Source organism: Gracilinanus agilis, chromosome 2, assembly GCF_016433145.1.
Source record: "Gracilinanus agilis isolate LMUSP501 chromosome 2, AgileGrace, whole genome shotgun sequence".
Classification (NCBI taxonomy): domain Eukaryota; kingdom Metazoa; phylum Chordata; class Mammalia; order Didelphimorphia; family Didelphidae; genus Gracilinanus; species Gracilinanus agilis.
In genome coordinates, this window is record NC_058131.1 from 158668262 (window position 1) to 158691474 (window position 23213).

Here is a 23213-nt window from a genome sequence, read left to right on the forward strand (position 1 = left end):
TATCTCGCGCCTCGGGAGAAATAGCCACCCCCCCACCCCCACCCCTCCCCACGCCTTTCCTTGCGTTCAGCCTCTGGTCACCTGCTTCCCTGAGCGGGTTTCTTGGTCTTAGCTAACCTCCCCGCCCCCCAGCCCAGGCAGAGGTGGAGCATCTCACATCCTATCTACCTTTTCTCTGATAGTGGCTAAAGAGACGCTTGGAGATTACGGTTAACTAGTGTTTTTTCTCCCTTTCTTCCCTAAAACCCAGCCCGACTCCTTGCTCAAAGCAGACTTCTGATAGCTAGGCCCCTTTGCAGCCTCTAGAATCAGCACGGGGGCTCCTCTCCTTGCTTGCCTCTCCAAACCTCTGCCTACATCCAATTCCTGTGATCCCCTAGTCTTCTGTCCTCGCTCCTCATCCAAAAGTCACTCCAAGAATTTGCTGCTAGGAGTCAGCTAGGTGGCTCAGTGGATTGAGAACCAGGCCTAGAGATCACTCCTTGCTGTGTGACCCTGGGCAAGTCATTTAACCCCCATTGCCTAGCCCTTGCCGCTCTTCTGCCTTGGAACCAATATACAGTATTGATTCTAAGATAGAAAGTAAAAATTTAAATTAAAAAAGAAAAAAAAAAAGAATTTGCTGCTACACCCTGTCCCTCAAGCAATATTCTTGTTTTTTTCATTTTTTCTTTCTGGTGTTTCAAATAATAAAAGTTGACCAATTTCTGTATCTAAAGGGTCTTCTCTCTTTAGGGTTTCTGCATGCATGCTCACTCTGCTGAGAAGACATTAAAATAACCCTTTGCTTCTTCCTTAGTTTCTAGTGTCTTTCAGTTCAGTTCATCTCTAGTCAGTGGGATCAGACACTCAGGAAGATAATGGGTTGACATTTCTTGGGGCCCTGACTCAGATAAGAGCAGCAGAGCTGAACTGAACCACCCCAGGTCACCACTACAGCTTGGCACCACAGTACCTTTTGTCCTGAAGCTTCAGTTGCTGGGCTGGTGAATTGGTCTCAGTTCTGTTCCTCTGTTCCTATAACAAATTTCTGCAAGTTTGTTTCTTCCCAGCAGAACTTATTGGGCCCTTTCAGATGTCAGCATTCAACTGATACTCTCAGGTAAGGATATCCTTTGGTCAAATGAATTCTAAGGATCTTTCTGCCACCAAACCATATGATCGAGTGACTGGATTGCAAATGTGAAAAAAATATGGTTCTGAATTTGTTGTAAATGGTAAGATGATGATTAAAAAAGAAAATGATAAATTGGCACTCCTTTGACCTGTCTAAATTAGTGTATTTTAAACAAAAATTAGGTGAAAAGAAAATTTATAATGGCATGTCATGAATGTGGTTACTTTTATAAATGATTTACAGAGGCAGGCCTCTCTGGAAAAGTCTCCCCCAACTTCCAAGGTCTCTGAAAACACCTCTCCTTTCTACTCCCTTCTTATTTTACCCTTCTGCCTCCTATCTCCTCTCCAAAGAGGCTAGCACCTCTCTTCTCCCTCTTCCTTGAGGTAGGAACTTTCCCCTTCAGGTACCCCAAACTCAAACAAACCTCAGATGTGGGGAAAGTAATTTCTGCCACTAGATAATTTCAAACCATGGGAACTGGAAGAACTGCAGGTCATCAAAAAAGGATTTCCCAAATCTTAGAGAGGTCTCAATGGGCTTCAATGATTAGTTTAGGCTCACACTGTAGTCCTATTGGCCAAGGACTCCTGATATTTACCAACTTTTAAAAAGTGGTCCTAATAGGAAAAGGGGAAGCTAGGAATTGGTGTGAATAAACTGGCTGGAAAAGGATAGAGAAAACCATTTGACTTCTAGGGTTCAGAAAAGGCAATTGGCAAAATGATGGCTGAAGCCATTCTCAGGGCTTTTCCTAGACCAGCAAATTTCTTTAAAAATTCAAGACACAATACAACTTCCCAATGAGTCTGTATTTCAAATATGACAGATTGGCTGAAATTTTTGAGGCAAATTCTGGTCTCAAGCATAATATAGAGTGTGTGTGGGTGTTTGGGGTGGGGATGTACAAGTTCAGTTTCTATCTTATTTTGTTAATAATCTCCACCCTAAGCTCAACAAACAACTCAAAATGGCTCAGCCTTAGTGGCAGGCAGAAAACCCTCAGTTTATAGTAGAAATAACTCTCAACTCTCAACACACTAGCCTGAGAAGAGAAAACTAAAGAAATGTAAGGGCTAAGAGATCATGTTTATACAATGCAACAGCCCCAGACCCCTAGACCCTTTGGCATTCACTCCTCCTATCAAAAGTGTGGGATTTGCCATTACTAGCTAAGGTTAAGCAAAGACAGAAGGGTCAGCCAAGTGCTCAGCTGTCCAAAACCAGTACCTAGGGTTGCTCCAAGGAAGAGCTGGAGGGAATGGTTACCATCTCCCCCACCCTTCCCTTTCATATCTGTAGGGGATCTTTTTCTTTTCATTTGTATGTACCTGACCAAAGTCCTGGTAGATACTGGGGCTACCCTGTTAGTTCTGGTTCCCTCAAATTTCTCTGCCCTCTGCCTTGGAGTAAGTACCTCCTCAGTCACTGTAGAGGGGGTTTCCATTAAGACCCTTAGAGTTTTTCTCAACTACTCAGTACATATCTAGATAGGAGGTGAGCTCGACTATCTTATTTTTGTCCTAGTTGTTGATGCTCTTTGCTACCTTCTGACCTGGCTTACTGCCTCTCTATTTCCCTTTCTCCTAAAGGAGCTCTTTTCCTTAACATTTCCTCTTTTGACTCTACCACTTACACTGAAGCTGTTTCTGTACCTTCCCAACAATGCCCTCCCTTTTCACCTGTATGTGGCAGAAAAAAGAGGGAAGGTCCTGGAATATTAACATAGACCCATGGAAATTATCATAAAACTAGGCTATTATAGCAAGAAATTTAACTTAGTTGCCCAAGGGATTCTCCTGGGTCTCAGCTATACTAGCTACCTTGGAAGATTGTTTTGGACTTTTCTCCTGATAGTAAATAGTCACCTATGCTGTTGAAACTCTGCTTAATTTCCACCACACTCAGCAGTCTGGCAAAAATGGAAGTGAACTTGTTAGCTAAACCCTAGATGAGAAGAGATGCCTTGAACTCTGCTGATTTTCTATCTGAAGTCTCACAAGGGGAAAACAATAGCAAAAGCAAAGGAGAATACTACCTTGTCTCTTTTTTGGACTGCATCCTGCCTCCCAAACTCAACTTGTAGGAGACTCTCTGACTCAGGCAGATCTGACATTCTACACCAATGATGGGCAACCTTTTAAACTTGGTGGGTCAAAATTCACCAAAAAAACGAGCATAACTCAGGTGGTGTGTCACTTCAAGAAAAAAAAACATAATTTCACAACATTTATAGTTTAAATAAAAAATGTATAATTATACTATATAACTGTATTTAACAAACCAAAAATAGGTAAATGAATATAGGTAGAATTGTCATCTATAGTGCACAGAGTGTCTACACTACACTACAGCAAATGTTTCATCCTCAGCATGCGGCCCCATACTTCTCTGTATGCAGCCACATGTCATCGAAAATGGCTCTGTGTGTCAGTGTTGGCACACGTGTCATAGGTTTGCCATCACCGGTCTACACTGATGGGTCTTGTCTCAGAGGCAAAGGCAGCAATGGACTTGTGGTAGCTGGCTATAGGAATACAACTGAAAGTGAAATTTTAGAGGATACTCTCCTACCAGATGCAACTTTGGCCTAATAGCAAAATTGGAAGGATTTGTAAGCTAGAAATAACATATATACTGAGAGGAGGTATGCTTTTGGGGTGGCCCACAACTTTGGGATGTTGTGGAAACAAAGAGAATTTCTAACCTCTGCTGGGCATCCCATTTCTCCTTGAGTCTCCTTTTACCTGATAAAGTAGTGATTAAGCAAGATGCTAAGGACCATGGAAAGGACCCAAAGGGTTGGTAGTGATTCCTGGACAATCAACCACCTCTGACATTGGTGGAACTCATACTGGTGGGGGTGTCTTCAATGATCAGCTATTGAAACATATCATACTATTCAACTTGGCCATCTGAACCACTCAGACCACCACCCTGGAGATTTACTCATTCCTGGGCACAATTTGAAATTTGACAGATAGACTTCATACAGTTAGGCCTTAGTTGAGGAAAGAAGGGAATGAAATTTGCATTGTTTATGGTCTATATGTTTTCCTGGTGATTGGAGGTCTTTCCCTCTGGAGTGGCTCTAACCCAGGGAGGTCCCTTGGGAAATCCATAGCGATAAGAGAATCCTGCTCTCATCCTAACCCCTCACCCTATTCTCAAGTCCTCCCCATAGCCCTACTGACCCTCTGCTCTCCTCTTTTGACCTTCTTTTTAAACTTAGTCCTTTTTATATTTATATTGGAAAATGAGAAGATGCCCTTCAATTGGGGAATGTCTAAATAAATTATGGTATCTGTTGGTGATGGAATATTATTGTGCTAAAAGGAATGATGAACTGGAGGAATTCCATGTGAACTGGAACGACCTCCAGGAATTGTTGCAGAGTGAAAGGAGCAGAAGCAGGAGATCATTATACACAGAGACTGATACACTGTGGTAAAATCATATGTAATGGACTTCTGTACTAGCAGCAATGCAATGATCCAGGACAATTCTGAGGGACCTATGAGAAAGAACATTATGCACATTCAGAGAAAGAACTGTGGGAGTAGAAACACAGAAGAAAAACAACTGCTTGATCACATGGGTCGATGGGGATATGATTAGGGATGTAGACTCTAAACCAGTGATGGGCAAACTATGGCTTGCGGGCCAGATATGGCCCCCTAAAATGTTCTATCCAGCCCTGTGACATTATTACAAATCCAACGAATACAATGTATAGGATACAATACAATGAAACTTTGAAAGAGCTGCCTTAGAAACACTGACAGATGAGCATTTCCTTTCCTTTGGCCCTCTCTTTAAAAAGTTTGCCCATCACTGCTCTAAACAATCACCCTAGTGCAAATATCAATAATATGGAAATAGGTCGTGATTGATGACACATGTAAAACCCAGTGGAATTGTGTGCTGGCTCCAGGAGGGGAATGGGAGGAGGGGAGAGAAAGAACATGAATCACATAACCATGAAAAACATTTTCTTAATCAATTAGATAAAATTAAAAAACAAACTAAAAAAATAAACTAGTCCTTTTTGAAATTGTCACTTGAGAAACCAAAGTCTAGCCTTCCATGTAAAGACTCCTCAATAGTGCAAAGAGATTTCCAGGAATACAGTGTGGAGTTATGTAAAGCTATCAGGGACCTGTATAACTTGGTCCCTCACCTTTATCCACAGATCCAGCCACACATCTGACCCTGCTCAGTCCCAGAGATTAGATCTAGCATCTTTTCAAAGACTCTCTTGAACCTTAGTGGAAGTTACCACTGGGGCTGCAGCCAAACTCTCTGGTGTTGACTTGGAGATCCATCTGACACACCTAAAGAACACAACTGCACCTGCTTGGATGGTGCACTCTAGAAAGAATGTTAAAATCAGGCTCACCTGAGCCCAGAAGAAGATGACTTCACAGGAAAAGGGTTTCTAAAGTCTCTCGAGGATAAGAAGCAGACAAAAGCTATTACAGACCACTACCCCAAGACTATGGACGAGGGCTGAGTATACTCTACTACTGCCCCACTATGCTTGTCCCTATTCTCCCTTGTTCCCTTAGCCTAACTTTTTTTTTTAAACCCTTAACTTCTGTGTATTGACTTATAGGTGGAAGAGTGGTAAGGGTAGGCAATGGGGGTCAAGTGACTTGCCCAGGGTCACACAGCTGGGAAGTGTCTGAGACCAGATTTGAACCTAGGACCTCCCGTCTCTAGATCCGCTGAGCTACCCAGCTGCCCCCCCTTAGCCTAACTTTTTGCATCGACTCCTTGCTATTCAGTATGGCTCTGAACCTTACTTTTAGAGCCTGATCACTTTGGTTGTTGTCTATCTATTGGCTCCCCACTTCTGGGGTAATGGGCTCAAGGTCACCTTCTTCCTCTTGATGGTGACCAATCCCTCCTCTCCCGTCACCTATTCCACGTGGAGAGTAGCTGAATCAGAAACCAACTTTCTCAGCTTAACTGACTTCTGGCTATGTGTAGACTATAATGGTGCCATCTTTTCTTATATTGCAAAACTTTAGAGTGCCCTGTAGCTTAAGGAAGAAATGGTAACCCAGGGATTAAAGGTCATTATCAGTGATATATGGCGGGGCCTTTGCTGAGCTCTGATCTCAATTGCACTTCCCTTCAGACTGGAGCAGGGAATTTACCCTGAATTCTAACTTTTTCTCCTCTTTTAACAATGTCAAGATTACCTTCTCCTCCACCCAGACACTTGGCCTACTGCTTGCTAATGACCAGTTTCCCAATGCTATCATGACTGCCTTTTTACAAATGAATTGGTGCCAGGAATCATGACCACATTGGTAGAGAAACTTGGGGGTACCAAGTATACCCATACCTTTTGGGTACTTGCCCAACCACCCATCTCCACTGAGGGTGGGGACAGTAATGATTGGAAGGTTCCCCTAGGACATGCCACCCTCCTTGGCACTAATGTAACCCATGGGGAAGGCAGCTGGAGATTTTGTTAGAGTGACTTCAAGAACTAGCTTTCCTTTCTGGTAGGTGTGGTGTTTCAGAACTGAAGGGTTCAGGATGTGATGTTTAGATGCTTACGGTGCAAAGAAGAATTTGTGCAAAGCCTGCTGTTTCTATGTCAACACTGCCACTGCCCTGAAGGATCAGGCTGATAGTTTTAAGATTGGGTGTCTTCCTCCTCCCCCTGGAGTGACATTTTTAGCATCTTACCTGGTAATCTTGGAGGAATTTTGAGATCTATTCATTTTGTTTTTTATGCTTCTGCTTATCTTTTGATCCTCTTTGCTACAAAATGTGAGCAAGCTAGACACTTGTCCTTCACTATAATCTATAAGATCATGTTCGGTGTCATTATTTTACCTTGGTCACCAGCAGGGGACAGGTGACCTGTTCGTTCTGACCAAGAGAAGGGGATTAGAAAGTGAAAGGAATACTGACTCTAATAATTAGTTGGATTTGTAGAAGCCACCATTTTCCTAAGGCTTTCTGATACATAACAATAATCCTTCACTAAACTTGAGAAATGGGGACCTAACAACTAAACCCTGCCCAATCTTAATCATCAGTGCCCAGATTCCCTAGGAACCTTTCCTGGTATGATGATCATTATCTCACCAGGAAGGGCTCCAGAGATTTCCAGATAAGATAACTGTGGTTAGTTATCTCTGTCTAGAGACCCAAAAAGTTACTCCAAGGAGTTACTATCAAGAATTTGCTGCTATACCCTGACCCCCAAGCAAAGTTTTTCTCTTTTTTTCCCTCATCTTTTAAATAATAAAAGCTGAGTATTGCTATCTTGAAGGGGCTCCTCTCCTTAGAGGAGGTTCCTGCATGCATGCTTATTCTGCTGAGAAGATATTAAAATATCCTTTGCTTCTCCCTCAGTTTTTAGTGTCTTTCTCTCACTCGGTTGGATTCTCTAGTCAGTGGGGTCAGTCACTCAGGAAGATAGCAGGCTGACACAATGAAAGTTCAGTCTTCCTCATCTGTGTCTATTTCCCCATTTGTAAAATTGTGACTCTTAGAACATGAGGACTAGAGAAGACTTCCAGAGGTCAATTAATCCAAATCCTGCTCTCCAGGCAGAAAGGATTATCTCTTCAGGCAGTCATTTGGAAGTCTTCATGATTCCTATTAGGATAACACTCTATTTAGTGTTTTCTTGGCAAAGAAACCAGAGTGGTTTGCCATTTCCTTCTCTAGCTCATTTTACAGCTGAAGAAACTGAGGCAAACAGTGTTAAGTGACTTGCACAGATTCACACAGCTAGTAAGTGCCTGAAGTCAGATTTGAACTCAGAAAGGTGAGTTTTTCTGACTCCAGGCCAGCACTACTACCTAGATGCCCTGAAACTAGAGAAGACTTCCAGAAGTCAAGTAATCTAAACCCTGCCCTCTAGGCAGGGCTGATTATATCTATATTTTCCTAAACCTGTAGAGGTATATTTAGCTCTTAAACCCTTGTTCTCAGGGAAATGGAAGGAGCTCAACTATGATCATGATAAGGTGTTTAGGTCTCAAATGAATATTCCCACATATATGCTTGGTATTATCATTATGGTCATAACTAAAAATAAATCAAAATACAGAGTCAAATCCTGATGACCTTAATATAGATTACTCATAGATTCAAAATTCCAATAGGCATGCACCTAGCTGCAGAAATCTCTCCCACACAATAACACATCCACCTTGGGCTCTGTGTTTGTAAATTCCTGTTCACATGACTTTAATCCTGACTTCCAGGATACAGCTCTGGTGAGGTAACTCCTACCACCCAAGCAGAATGAAACTCTTCCAAAGTGTCCACCAGTAACTTCCTCTCCCATGTTTGTTTTCTGTCCACCACAGTCCCCGTGGTCTCTGAGGCTCCTAATGATTCGATGTGTTCAAGCGATCACACATCACATCTGAGCAACCCACATTCATCCATCCACCCGAGGAGGTAGAAGCGTTCTTGTAAATAGCTAGTTTCCTTCTGGTTCCAGATACCCCACTGGGTTCCCTCCAGGCTGAAGTCCCGGTCTGCCGGGAAGGGGTGGGGGAAGAACAGGAAGCTGAGCTTTCACCAGTCACGTAAAAGGTCACTAAAAGTACAGCTCTGGGGGCAAAGACCTTTGCTCCTCTAAAGGACCATGAGCTTAGCTCACCGGCTCTGTCAGGATTCTAGCCTGGCTTCAGTAGGTGGCTCCAGGGCAGGGGAGGGCATTGCAGGAGTTTGAAAGCTAGAAGTGGGGATGGCTCCTTTAAGGTTGCTGATTGGGTAGAGGGGATGGATTATGGACAAAATTCGGGTGCTGCCGAGCTGGGATCCTTGTCACTTCCAACCGAGCCAGCTCCCAGTGAGACATGTTCCTCTCAATCAAAGAACAACCTCTGAGCAGGTCTGGTTTTCTTTCCTCTAGCCCAGCCATTATTCTGCTCCCACAGTCAGTCCCTTCTTACAGTCCTCAGCCTCCTCACAGCACAATCCTTTTCACTTACCCCCACGTTTCAAGGCTTCCCATTTAGAATCCCACACAGCCCCACTCCCACCACCATTCCATCTCCCCCTCCCTCCCACAGACATACCACTCATGCTCTCTGAGTTTGGGCAACCCTTCCCAAAGTCGCTCAAGACTCAGAGCATAACCCTCTTTCTCCTCCATCCCCAATCCTCATCAGATATTATCCTCAGACACTCCCCTCACGGAACCCCAAGATCAAAGAATGTGAGAGCAGGAACCTTAGCCATCCTTAGTTCTTCCTCTACCCTCAGAACAGCCTCCGTGTCCCTCCCTGCCAGTATCACCTTCAGACCGAGCTCAGCGTCCGCAGCCAAGATGCTACAGGTCTCATCTATCCCCTGTTGCCATGCAGACCAGAAGATGCAGAGACCAGCCACTTGAACTCGTCCTCATTCCGTACTCCCTGCTTTTGGCTGGTGTGACAGTTTTGCACTCCCCAGCCCCAGCCAAGACTGTTCTCTCACCCTTACTCCTCCCCTTCCCTCCCCTTCTGAACCTCAGGACCACATCAAAGGCCAAGGCACAATCCAGCCCAAACTGCAGGAGACAATTTAACAACTAAGCAATTCGAACCCAAACTTAGTTACATTTGCTTCCTCTCTCCCCAGGCTCTGTAATTTTCATCCCACAGGAGTAGAGCTATTCCAGTCTCTCTGTAGAAGCTGTCCAGGATGCAGGCAACCAGCTCCCTGACCCACCCTGCCTTGCCGGGACACCCAGCACTTCACCTAACCCACAGGGCAGGAGCTTCTCTCTTCATAGCAGAAGCCACCTCAGGAACTACTGAAATACCTCTACTTTTTGTTGGATTAGATTATTTTCAAAGTCAGGCATAAGAAGGGGTTGGTGGTCCACCACCTCCTCTTCCTCCTCCCCCCTTCACACACCGCCTTCCCACCCCCCCAACCCCCAAGCAAATCTCCTAGCTTTCCTCCTTTTCTCTCTCTTCCCCTCCCCTCCCAAATCTCTGCTTGGAACAAAGTTGATGGCTCCATGGAGTGGATCATAATCACAGGTTATTTCCCAAGTCCAGCATCAGCGGAGCACAACTTTTGAGCCCCCCTCTCCTACTGGATCACAGGGTAATAATGCCCTGCCCCGTGATCTGGCTTATTGGCTCCAGGGGAGCAGTGTCTGCCTGGGGCAGCTGGGCAAAGTTCTTGGCAGCTGTGAGCCGGGGCTCATTCCTGAGCCAGCCCCACCCCCCAACTCTAATATGTTTATCCAGATCAGAACCCTGCGGGGACTGCAACTTTCTGTACCAGACTTTCCTTTTCCCCTGAAGAGGGGACTTCCTGCTGGGACTGGGGGAAGGCTTACCCAGAATCAGTGTCTTCCAGTCAAAAAGTCTCAGAGAAAGATGCACAGTACTAAATCAAGGTAGGACTTGATGTCAGCCTTCCGGTTTTGTCCAACAAGAGGTATTGACCATGGGGAGCTGTTGGGAGGAAGGAGGAACATAGAAAAAGAATGGCTTTTCTTCCCAGCTTCTAGCACCTTTAAAGGATTCTCAGAGTTCAACTGGGTGGAGAACAGGGCACTGCAAATTTCAGACAAAACGGGTCAAACCACCAAAAGGAAACACATTGTTTCCTGTTATTCCAGGTCTCACATTCCTCTTTTTGCGAATTTAATTGCAAAAATTAATGTTCACTTGAGCAGGGGCTCTTAACATGTTCATGGACCTAAAGAGATTTTAGGGAGTCCATGAACTTGGGTGGTAAAAAGTTACTTTTTAAAATTTCCACTAACCGAAATTTTGCTTTTCCATCAGTTATTATTCTTTAAAAGTTATTCTGAGGGGGCAGCTGTGTGACTCAGTGAATTGAGAGCCTGGTCCAGAGATGGGAGGTCCTGGGTTCGAATCTGACCTCAGATACTTCCTAGTTGTGTGACCCTGGGCAAGTCACTTGACCCCCATTGCCTAGTCCTTACTTCTCTTCTGCCTTGGAACCAATACATAGTATTGATTCTAAAATGGAAGATAAGAGCTTTCAAATAAATAAGTAAATAAATAAAAAATAAAAGTTATAATGAAGTCTATGAATTTCATCAGATTACCCAAGGGGTCTGTAAAAAAAAAAAGGGTAGACTGTCTGCTTTAAATTGTGAAACTATCGGCCATTGTCCAACCATGCACCCATGCCAACCTTGAGGGTGATTATCAGATCAGGCAAGAAATAGGGCTGTTGTGTTGCCCTGGTCCCTCTTCCAAGCATAGTCCTGTATATTGGCTCCTCTGAACTAGATCTTGGAGACTGGGCTGCTCTGCAGATAAAACATAGTAGGGTCTCTCCAGAAGTAACTTGGTTGCTACTCCCTCTTCTGTATTTATTATGGAGTGACAAATGTAGGTTCTTCTCTGTTCCCTTGCTTTCCACCTACTCTTTCCTCTCCCTCAACATTGAACTTGTCCTCCTCTGACTGGTTCTGCAATCATCCTCTTAGAGCCTTGTATCATATCTTCTGCATCTTATCACTGAACACATTCCTGAACCCTAAGAAAAGACCCCCCCCATCCCACTGCTTGGATAATGCTTTTAAGGAGGGGAAGACAAGGAACCCGGTTGGGAAGGAGGCAGAAATGTGAAGAAGAAGCTATATTGTTGGCCATACCAAATGTTGATGTTTTTCTTGACTCTTTATGTAGTTTTTTAAGCCCATGCAAAGCTAAACTGACCTTTCTCCTTTCTTACTTTCCAGAAAACAGAAGTTGGATGTGTTCTCTAAATTTAACCCTTGGTATATTTGGAAGCCACTAACCTCTGTACCTGTCTTGGTAAATGTTGCAGTACCGGTAAGCTCAGTAAAATTCTCTATCTCCCCATAGGCAAATTTGGCATCTATTGGCACCCTCCACTGTTCCTAGAGAACCTTGGGCTCATGATACCACAGCCCTATGCCCAAGAAACAAAGCACAAGGCAGAATTATTGCCCATGCAGAGCCCTAGCAGGGAATGATGAGATTTTGGCCTGCCCTTAATGAATCACTGTAAATTTCAAAGAATCCACATGATTAGGCTAGGAAAATGCCAATCTCCTTGCCCAGAGGCCATGTAATGCTGTTATATATCTACAAAGAGACAAATCCCTTCCTTTTCTAGGTCTTCTCCCAGGTAGGGGGCCAGGAAACTGTGAATGGATAGGGTAAGACCACAAACGATATTCATAAGAGGAATCCGAAGCTGCATCAACGTCTATTTTGAGCCTCCATATTCTCTCTCTTTCTCTCTTCTATGGTTCTCAAGAGATTCCTGATATAGAGGGAGAGGGAATGAGTTAGCATTGGAAAATAGGAAAGTGAATAAACATATGTTAATTTACTCTGAGAAGCAGTGGAGCCAGTAGGGGAGAGGTATCCTGCTTAGGCCCCAAACTAGGGTTCCTGCATTCCCCACTTAGGAGCCCTGAGCAAGAGAAACCCTCTCACTCGGTGAGACCCTAAGAAAAGCAGCCATATTTCACTGACCAAGCAGGGGGGCTAAGAATGTGAACTGGGAAAGAACAACCAGATTTTCTCTTATGCTTTTTCTTTGTTTCTTTTCTTTCTTTGTTTGTTTCTTTCTAAAACCCTTTACCTTCCATCTTAGAATCAATATTAAGCAGCAAGTGCTAGTCAATTAGGGTGAAGCTAGGAAATGTCTGAGGTCAAATTTCAACCTGGCTCTCTACCTAGCTTCACCTATTTCTTCTTTCTCCAGGCAATCATTCACACAAACTGACAAAATAATCTTCCTAAGACATAGGTCTATTCATGTTACTCCTCTGCCTAGAAGACAACTTAAATTCAACAGGTCCAAAGCCTTTCCCCTGTTATACTTTTTTTTTAAATACGTTGTCTTTTTTATTAATGAAATATTTTCCCCCAATTACAAGTAAAAACAATTTTTGGCATTCATTTAAAAATTTTTGATTTCCAAATTTTCTCTCTCCTTTCCCTTCCCTCCCCCTACATTGAGAAAGCAGGCAATTTGGGATGTACAATCATGTAAAACATATTTCCACATTAGCAATATGAAAAAAAAAACAGCAAAGAACATGGAAAAAGTATATAGAAAGCAAAAAAAAAGTAGTATGCTTTGATCTGTAACAAATAAGATTCTCTGGAGGCTATATATATTACATTTTTTTAGCTAATTAATTAATTGACTGCTCAGGAAAATCTAAATAGCCAATGGGTAATAGCAGGGTGGGAGGTGGACCCAAGAGAAAGTAAACAACGGTGAAGATGGAATTAACTCTCCTTTTGTCTATTTTTAGTTAATCAAATCAAGAACTCAAAATACTTCTTCTTAACACTTAAGTAAGAGAATTTACAAGTCACTTATTAGAGAAAACTCTCACCTCCAAAGGGTACTGCTCAGCCCTGGGCAGTGCTAGGCAAACTGAAAGACTTGCAATTGGTTTCTGGGAAGAGAGGGGAGAGCCCTCCTTCAGGCTCTGTGGCTCCAGTACTGCCTTCCTTCGGGCTTCAGAAAGTATATCATTGGATTAATTCAGTAGGCAAGTGAAAAATCTGAATTGCCTAGAAGGTAAGACTCTTCTTGATCCATCAGCCTAATGACCATGTCATTTTCCCAATGGCAGAGGTGTAGAATTTTTGACCACTAAGGGCCATTCAGTCTGAAAATACATAGACTATACTTCTACTGCAAGCCATTCTTTGTTGGTGATAGCAAGATAAGAGTAAGGATGACTGGCGGTGGCATGGGATGAAGTGGATGAACTTGTCATCATCCATGTCTGACCAAGCTCTAAGAGCTCCACAATGCCTGCTTCTGCAGCTTTCATTGTCATTGGAACAAATTGTTCTCATCTATCCATTCCACAGAGGGAATGTGAACATGCTTGGGGTAGACCCCCTAAATTACAGATGGCTTTGAGGTCTGTTGGTTACCCTCAACCTGGTTTGATGGTTTACAGATGCTGCAGTTTTTTGGAGCCACAGGTGAGAATCGGGTGAAAGATGGACACCAAAATATATGAGCCCTGAAAAGGGCTCAGTAAGCCCTCACACCAGAAGTACTAGTTCTCCTTAAATAAACTATACACCCCTGGCACATAGTAGATGCTTCCTAAAAGTCTATTGCCTCCTCTATTGTTTGTTATTTATTTATTTTTAACATTTATTAAAGATTCATTAAATTTTTTTTGCGCTCCAAATTCTCTCCTTCCCTCTAAGCCTTCCTCCACCTATTGAGAAGGCAAGCTATATGATATTAGATAAGTGATTTCATGCAAAACATATTTCCATATTAGCCATGTTGCAAAAAGAAAAAGCAAGAAAAATGAAATGAAAAGAGTATGATTCAATCTACACTTAGTTTATCAGATCTCTCTTTGGAGATGGATATCATTTTTCATCACAGATCTTGGGAATTGTCTTGGATCATTGTCTTGAAAAGAGCAGCTGTCTTTCACAGCTGGTTGTCCTTAAAATATTGTTGTTACTGTGTACAATGGTCTCCTGGTTCCATTCACTTCACTTTGCTTCAGTTCATGTAAATATACCCAATTTTTTTTCTGAAACCATTCCCCCCTTTATATCTTATAGGAAAACAGTATTCAATCACAATCATATACCATAACTTATTCAGTAATTCCCCAACTGATGGGCATCACTTCTATTTCCAATTCTTTGCCAGCACAAAATGGCTGTCAAAAAAATATCTGTACATATAGGTCCTTTTCCTTTTTCCTTTGATCTTTTTGGAATACAGACCTAACAGTTTTATAGTTCTTTGGACAAAGCTCCAAATTGTTCTATAGAATGATTAGAGCAGTTCACAATTTCACCAACAGTGCATTAGTGTGCCTATTTTTCCACACTCCCTCCAGCATTTATTATTTTCCTTTTTTTGTTATTTTAGACAATCTGCTAAGTGTGGGGTAGTATCTCAGAGTTGTTTTCATTTGCATTTCTCTAATCAATAATGATTTGGAGTATTTTTTACATAACTATTGATAGTTTTGATTTCTTATAAAGACTGACCATCAATTGGAGAATGGCTCTTATTTTTATAAATTTGAGTCAGTTCCTTTTTGTATTTTAGAAATGAAACTCTTATTGGAGAAACTCATGGTGAAATTTTTTTTCTGCTTTCCTTCAAATTTTGACTGCATTGATTTTGTTTGTGCAAAACCTTTTTCATTTCATATTTTCAAAATTATCTATTTTACTTCCCATGATCCTCTCCATTCTTACTTGGTCATAAATTGTTTCCTTATTTATAAATATGACAAATTTTTTCATGCTCTCCTAATTTATTTATATTATCCTTTATGTCTAAATCATTTTGAACTTATCTCAGTCTAAACCTAATTTCTGTCAAATTGCTTTCCATTTTTGTCAAATGGTGAATTCTTGTCCCAAAAGTTTCAATCTTTGTATTTATTGAAAACTAGATTACTATGGTCATTTGCCACAGTGTGTTGTACCTAATCAATTTCACTGATTTGTGTTTCTTTTTCTTAGTGCCAGATTGTTTTGATGATTACTGAAATCTAGCACATTTAAGTCACTTTCCTTTACCTTTTTTTATTGATTCCCTTGACATTTTTGAATTATTTGTCCTTCCTGATTAATTTTATTATTTTTCTGGCTCTATAAAATAATTCTTTGGTAGTTTGATTGGCATGATAATGAATAAGTAAATTAACTTAGGTAGAATTGTCATTTTTATCATATTGGCTTGGCATATCCACAAGCAATTAATATTTCTCTAATTGTTTAGATCTGTCCTTATTTGTGTGGCTCTAATTGTAACACAAAAGGCATTTTTTATTATGTTATTTAATATGGTCTCTGCAATTGTCTTGGCAGGTAGACTCCCAAATTTTTTATATTGTTTTTAGTTATTTTAAATGGAATTTCTCTCTCTCCCTCTTCCTGTTGGGTTTTATTAGTAATATATAGAAAAGCTGATGATTTGTGTAGGTTTATTTTATATACTTCAACTTTACTAAAGTTCTTAATTGTCTCAATATGCTTTATAGAATTAGAAAAAATTATAACAAAATTCATCTGGAAGAATAAAAGATCAAAAATATCAAGGGAACTAATGGAAAAAATGTGAAGGATGGGGGCCTAGCAGTATCAGCTCTTAAACTGTACTATAAAACAGTGAACATTAAAACAATCTGGTACTGGCTAAGAAATAGAAGGGTGGATTAATGGAATAGACTTGGGATAAATGACATCAGCAATCTAGTGTTTGATAAACCCAAAGATCCCAGCTTTGGGGATAAGAACCCACTATTTAACAAAAACTGCTGGGAAATTTGGAAATCAGTATGGGAAAAATTAGGTTTAGATCAATATCTCATACCCTATACCAAGAAAAATTCAAAATGGGTAAATGACTTAAATACAAAGAGGGAAATTATAAGTAAATTAGGGGAACATAGAATAGTATAACTGTCAGATCTATGGAAAAGGAGAGAATTTAAGATCAAGCAAGATATAGAGAACATTACAAAATGCAAAATGAATAATTTTGATTCTATTAAATTAAAAAGGGTTTGTACAAACAAAACCAATGCAACCAAAATTAGAAGGGAAGCAACTGGAAAAAAAATTTTATAGAGGGCAGCTGGGTGGCTCAGTCGATTAAGAGCCAGGCCTAGAGATGGGAGGTCCTAAGTTCAAATCTGGCCTCAGACACTTCCTAACTGGAACCCTAGGCAAGTCACTTAAACATCATTGCCTAGCCCTTACTACTCTTCTGCCTTGGAACCAATACATAGTATTGATTCTAAGATGGAAGGTAAGGGTTTAAAAATTTTTTTGTTATAACAAAATTCTCTGACAAAGGTCTAATTTCTCAAGTATACAAAGAACTAAGTCAAATTTATATGAAATCAAATCATTCCCCAATTAACAAATGGTCAAGGGCTATGAAGAGACAGTTTTCAGATGAAGAAATCAAAACTATCAATAAGCATATGAAAAAATGTTCTAAATCCCTCCTGATTAGAGAAATGCAGATCAAAACAACTCTGAGGTACCACCTTATACCTAGCAGAGCGGTCAATTTGACAGTAAAGGAAAATAATAAATGTTGGAGGAGATGTAGCAAAGTTGGGACACTAATGCATTGCTGGTAGAGGTGTGAATTTATCCAACCATTCTGGAGGGCAATTTGGAATTATGGCCAAAGGGCTTTAAAAGAATGCATGCCATTTGATTCAGCAATACCACTACTGGTATCCCAAAGAGGCAAATAAATAAACAAACAAACAAACAAACAAACAAACAAACAAACAAACAAACAAATAAATAAATGAATAAATGAATAAATAAATAAATAAATAAATAAATAAATAAATAAATAAATGAAAACTGGGCAAGGCCCTGTTTGTACAAAAATATTTATAGCTGTGCTTTTCATGGTAGCAAAAAACTGAAAACTGAGGGGATGTCCCTCAGTTGGGGAATGGCTGAACAAATTATGGCATATGATAGTGATGGAATACTACTGTGCTATAAGGAATGATGAATTGATGGATTTCTATAAGAAATGGAAAGAACTACACAAACTGATGTCCAGTGAAATAAGTAGAACCAGGAGAACATTATACACAGAAACTGTAATATCATGGGACTTTGCTACTAATAGTGATACAATGATCCAGGACAGTTCTGTGGGACTTATGAAAAGAATGCTATCCACATCTAGAGAAAGAACTGTGAAAGTTTATCACTTGTTTATAGGGGGTGATTTGGAGTGTTGGTTTTAAAGGATTATTCTTTTACAAAAATGAATAATATGGAAATGGGTTTGAATGATAATGCACACACACACACACACACACATATATATAAAATCCAGTGGAATTACTTGTTAGCTCTAGGAGTAGGGAGAGATGAGGGGAGGGAGAAAACATGAATCATATAACCACGGAACAATTTTTTTAAATTAAATTGCAAAATAATAAAAATAAAAAGCTTTTTTTTCCTGAATCTATTGATATAATCATATGATTTTGTTATTTTTACTGATATGGTCAGTTTTGTTTGTCCTTGCCTATTGTTGAAAATGGAGAGAGGGAATGAGCATTTTTATAGTATCTACTATGTGCCAAACACTGTGCTAAGCACCAAGGCTATATCCCTTGCACTAGCCACTCTCCTCTTTTCCTTATCTTGACTACTTGGTGAACCAATTCAAGTCTATACTGCCTTCTTCTCTTGAATTCCTGACCCCTTATTTTTTCCAGTTGAGACATAGGCTTGGGTCACTCCCACCATTTGTTGCCTTCTGGCTTACATGCTTTCTGCTGAACAAAGGTGTAGAAAACAACACAACTATTTTGACTGGGTCTACTACAAATTTATTTTACATTACCTCAAAAGAGCTCTTGCTGTTGACAGGCAATGTTGTTATACTCACTTACCAACTCCTTATCCCACTCTCCACAGTAGTTCTTCCAGACGTTTTTATCCCTCAAACTTTCCATGACTGTCAGCTGAGAACCTGCCTTATATTTTACAGAAGAATTTGAGGCCATTTACTGTAAACTCCCTCTTCTCCCCTCTTCTCATTCTCACATAGATGCCTTCTATCACTTTCTCCTCTTTCCCCCCTTTCTCACAAGATGAAATGGCTTTACTCCTTAACAAAGTTAACCCTACCCATTCAAGAAGACCCATTTCGTCCCATCTCCCCCAAAAGATTTCCTCCCAGGCTTTCATTAAATTTCAATCTCTCCCTTTCTACAAGTTCATTCCCACTGCCTATAAACATGCCCATATCACCTCTATCTAGAACAAATTCTCAATTGATCCTTCTATCCCCCCTATATATCATCCTTTATCTCTTATCCCCTTTGTATCTAAACATTTTGAAAAGGTCATCTACAATAGGTGCCTCCACTTTCTTTCCTACCACTGTCTTCTTAATCCTTTATAATCTGGCTTTTGACTTTATCATTCCAACCAAACTGCACTCTTCAAAGTTACTAATGGCCTTTCAAGTACCAAATCCAGTGGCTTTTTTTTTTTTTTTTGGTCCTCATTCCCTTTAATCCCTCTCTCTTCCCCCTCCTCCCCCAATATCCTTTTATCTCTAGGTTTTAGTGTACTACTTTCTCCTGGCTTTCTTTCCACCCATCTGACCACTCATCTGACTCCTTGGCTGAATCCTCCTCCTGATCACCTCCTCCAATGATAGGGGTCCCTCAAGGTTCTGTCCTGGGCCCTCTTCATAGGATAATCTCATTTAACTCTCATGAATTTAATTGTCATCTCTATGCTAATGAGTCAACATCCACAATTCCTTTTTTTTTTTTTTCATTCCCAATTGCCTTTCAGATATCTCAAACTGCATGCCCAGTAAACATCTAGAACTCATTATCTTTCCTCTAAATTATTACCCCCACCCCTTATTACTGGAGAGGACAACACATTACTCCTAGTCCTTTAGGCTCACAATTTAGAATCCATCCTCAAGGATCAGCTTTCATCCCTTCCCCCACCTTTGTCTAATCTTTTGCCAACACTCTACAGATCTCACCTTTGCAACATCTCTTGGTTGACCCTTCTGTCCTTTGACACAGCCACCACTCTGGTGAAAGCCCTTATCACCTCATATCAGGACTATTGCAATAATCTGCTGGTGAGTCTGCCTGCCTTAAGAGCCTTCTTATTCTAATCCATTCTCCTTTCAGACACTAAAGTGATTTTCCTAAAATGCAGTACAATTATATCACCCCCCCACCCCTATTCAAATGGTTCCCTACTAAATGTTGTGTTTGTCATTCAAAGTCTTCCATAACCTAGCCCTCTCTTTCCTTTCTAGTCTTCTTATACTTTATTCCCCAACATATACTTTTCCATCCAGTCACACTTGGTTGTTCCATGAACAAGATTCTCTGTCTTTCTGCTCCAGGCATTCTTTCTGACTGCCTCCCATACCTAGAATACACTCCATCCTCTACTCAGACTACTGACCTCCCTGGATTCTTTTAGGTCCCAACTAAAATCTTATCTTCTACTGGCAGCTTTTCCTTTAGTTGTTTTCAGTCATATCTGACTCTCTGGGACCTTATATAATATTTTCTTGGCAAAGAAATAGTGTTTTGTCATTTCCTTCTCCAGCTCATTTGACAAATAAGGAAACTGAGGCAAACAGGGTTAAGTGACTTGCCCAGAGTCATGAAGATAGTATATGTCAGAGGTCAGATTTTGAACTCAGGAAAAAGAATCTTTCTGATTCCAGGGCCATACTGTGCTGGCTAGCTGCTCCCAACCTTCCCTAACCCTCTTAATTCTAGTGGTTTCCTCTATTAATTATTTTCTTTTTATCTTGTATATAGCTTGTATTGTATATATTTGTTTGTATATTGTCTTTCTCATTACATGGTAAGCTCCTCAACAAAAAATAGCGACCGTTTTTTGCCTTTTTGTATCCCCAGTGTTAAATTCGAGAATCCAACACATAGTAGGCACCTAATGAATGTTATTTGAATGAACTAAAGAGTTTGATTTTCATGTTAATCCTGCAAGGAATTTCAAAATATTAGAATATAAAATATGGTATTTATACATAGCTCATAAGCCTGATTCTCATTTGGGCTCCCCTCTCCCAGTTCATGGCCTCCTGCACTCAAGATTCAGACACTTGGTTTGCTGTGATCACATAGTTTATCATACATAGAATAAAGTGGGGGGAAATAAAATGGGCGGCATCTACCTTCAACTGTCTCCTACATCTCCTCCTGGTTTTCCTCCCAGGTCTTCTAGTGTGGTAGGGGAAGGAGGAAGAGAGGGAAGGAATTAAGGAAAGAAGGATTAAACACTTAATATATGTCAGGCGCTATGCTAAATGCTTTACAGATAGTCTCCCATTTGATCCTAATAACCTGGGAGAGGGGGGTGAGCCACCTAGCTTCTTCCTGAATGATTTCACTATTATCAACAATGTAAGGATCCAGGACAACTCCAAGAGACTTCTGACCAAAAGGGGCAATCTGCACCACTATAGATGTTGCTGATGGAGTCTGAATGCAGATTGAAGCATACTATTCTTCACTTTATTTCCTCCATGAATTTTTCTCCAGTGCAGTGATGGGCAAACTTTTTAAAGATGGGGCCAAAGGAAAGGAAATGCTCATCTGTTAGTCTGTTTCTAAGGCAACTGTTTCGAAGTTTCATTGTATAATGTCGCACAGTGGGATAGAACATTTCAGGGGGCCGCACCACTGCTCTAGTGTAAGCGATATGTATCTTCTTTCACAATATGATGAACATGGAAATATGTATTGTATAACAATACATGTACAACTTGTATCAGATTACCTGCCTTCTTCGGGAAGGAAGAGGGAAGGAGGGATAGAACATGGATTGCAAAATGTCAGAAAACGATGACTGCAAATTTTATCAACATGTAATCTGGAGAGAAGAAAAAAAAAAGAATCGTAGTCTAGAAACAAGGAAAAGTAGGGAAGATAGCGAGATAGTTTCTTAGCTTACCTCCTTAGTAGGATTCACAATTGCTAGAAGTTTCAGCAAGTGTAGATTTTGACTTTTGACTCTTGGTCTTTGTCTCTTCTCCAGCATTGAGAAATCTCCCACTGCACTGACCTCCAGCTATCTCTTCTCCAAAATGTCACAATTTACAGGCAGCACTGGTCATGGTCTCTGAGACTCTTCATGTGGTTCTAGTCACTATCCACACTTATCTCTGGAAGCAACAACTACTGCAAAAGGTACAGTCCTAACTGGCTTGCATCATCCTCATAGAAGTCTGGAAATCTGAATCTCAAAATCAATGGGAGGAAGAGAAGAAGCCAACCATGGAGTCTGAAATATGTCTTTATCCTGTACAGGGGCTTTAGACTTATTGCAAATGAAAATTCACTCGGACTCTGGTGAGAAGGGAGCTACCAACCTCTCCAGTGCCAGGATCAAGGGAAATCTCTAGGTATGTCTCACTATCTAAATTGCGTCCTTAAGTTCTAGGAGAAAAGGGATTCAAGATAAGTGATTGATCAGGGAAGATTAGGCTATACTTATCTGTGAATAGGTTGTATCCAATTCTCACCCCTGCCCAGGGAATGTAAACTTCTCTAGGAATTTTATCATTTGTAGCTTTAGGACTGAACAACCACAAATCCATTAGAGCCTAGCTAAGTGTCTTAGTTGGGATTCAGGAAACCCATAGTAGAAGCTTGTTTCCAGTCCTTTCCCATCCAGCTCTTTATGATTCCTTTTGGGATTTTCTTGGCAAACATACTGGAGTGGTTTACCATTTCCTTCTCCAGCTCATTTTCCAGTTGAGGAAATCCTGAAGCAAAGAGGGTAAAGTGACTTACTCAGGGTTAAACAGCTAGTAAGTGTCAGAGGTCAGATTTGAACTCAGGGCTTCCTGACTCCAGTCCTAGTGTTTTATCCATTTCTCCATCAAATGTCTGTTGAACAGAATAGAATGTTGAAGGCATAATTTTTTAGAGGCTGACCCTCTTATGGGTTGGTACAGGGGGAATGGCATTGATTTAGGAAACCAAAGACCCAAATGACTGAAAAATTCATTTAAACTCTTTGAACATTAGTTTCTTTAATTATAAAGTTGAGAGAGGGTGGACTTTGGCATTTCAGAAGGCATCATTAAGATTCTGTGAGACTATAAAGAGGTAGAGGCTGCATTTTGGTTTGAAGGGGAATTACTTTCAATAGGCCAGATCCTAACTCAGCATTAGAGTTTATTAGAGATGATGGTGGTGGTTTGGAAGCTAAGGTAAAGATGATGGATAAAGTTTTTAGGGAAGGGAAGGGAAAAGACAGGTGCGGGGCAAGGAAGCATTTAAAAGTCTAGTATGGAACATAAAGGGTTGAAGAGATATAGGATGATAAATATCAAGGATGGGAGGATGAAGTGAGGTCTTGTTCAGGATGGAGGAGACATAGGCATGTTTGTAGGCGGTGGGATCTCTTGAACAGGTTATCAAATTAGCTTTAATAAGCAGTAAGGCCACTTCATCATGTGAGAAAGGGGTGAAGGAGAAAGTGAGAGAAGACACCTGTGTGATAGAGAATGAGGAAGAAGGGAGAAGAGGGAATTCACATCATAGTAAATGGCCTCAAAGTTTTCTATAAAA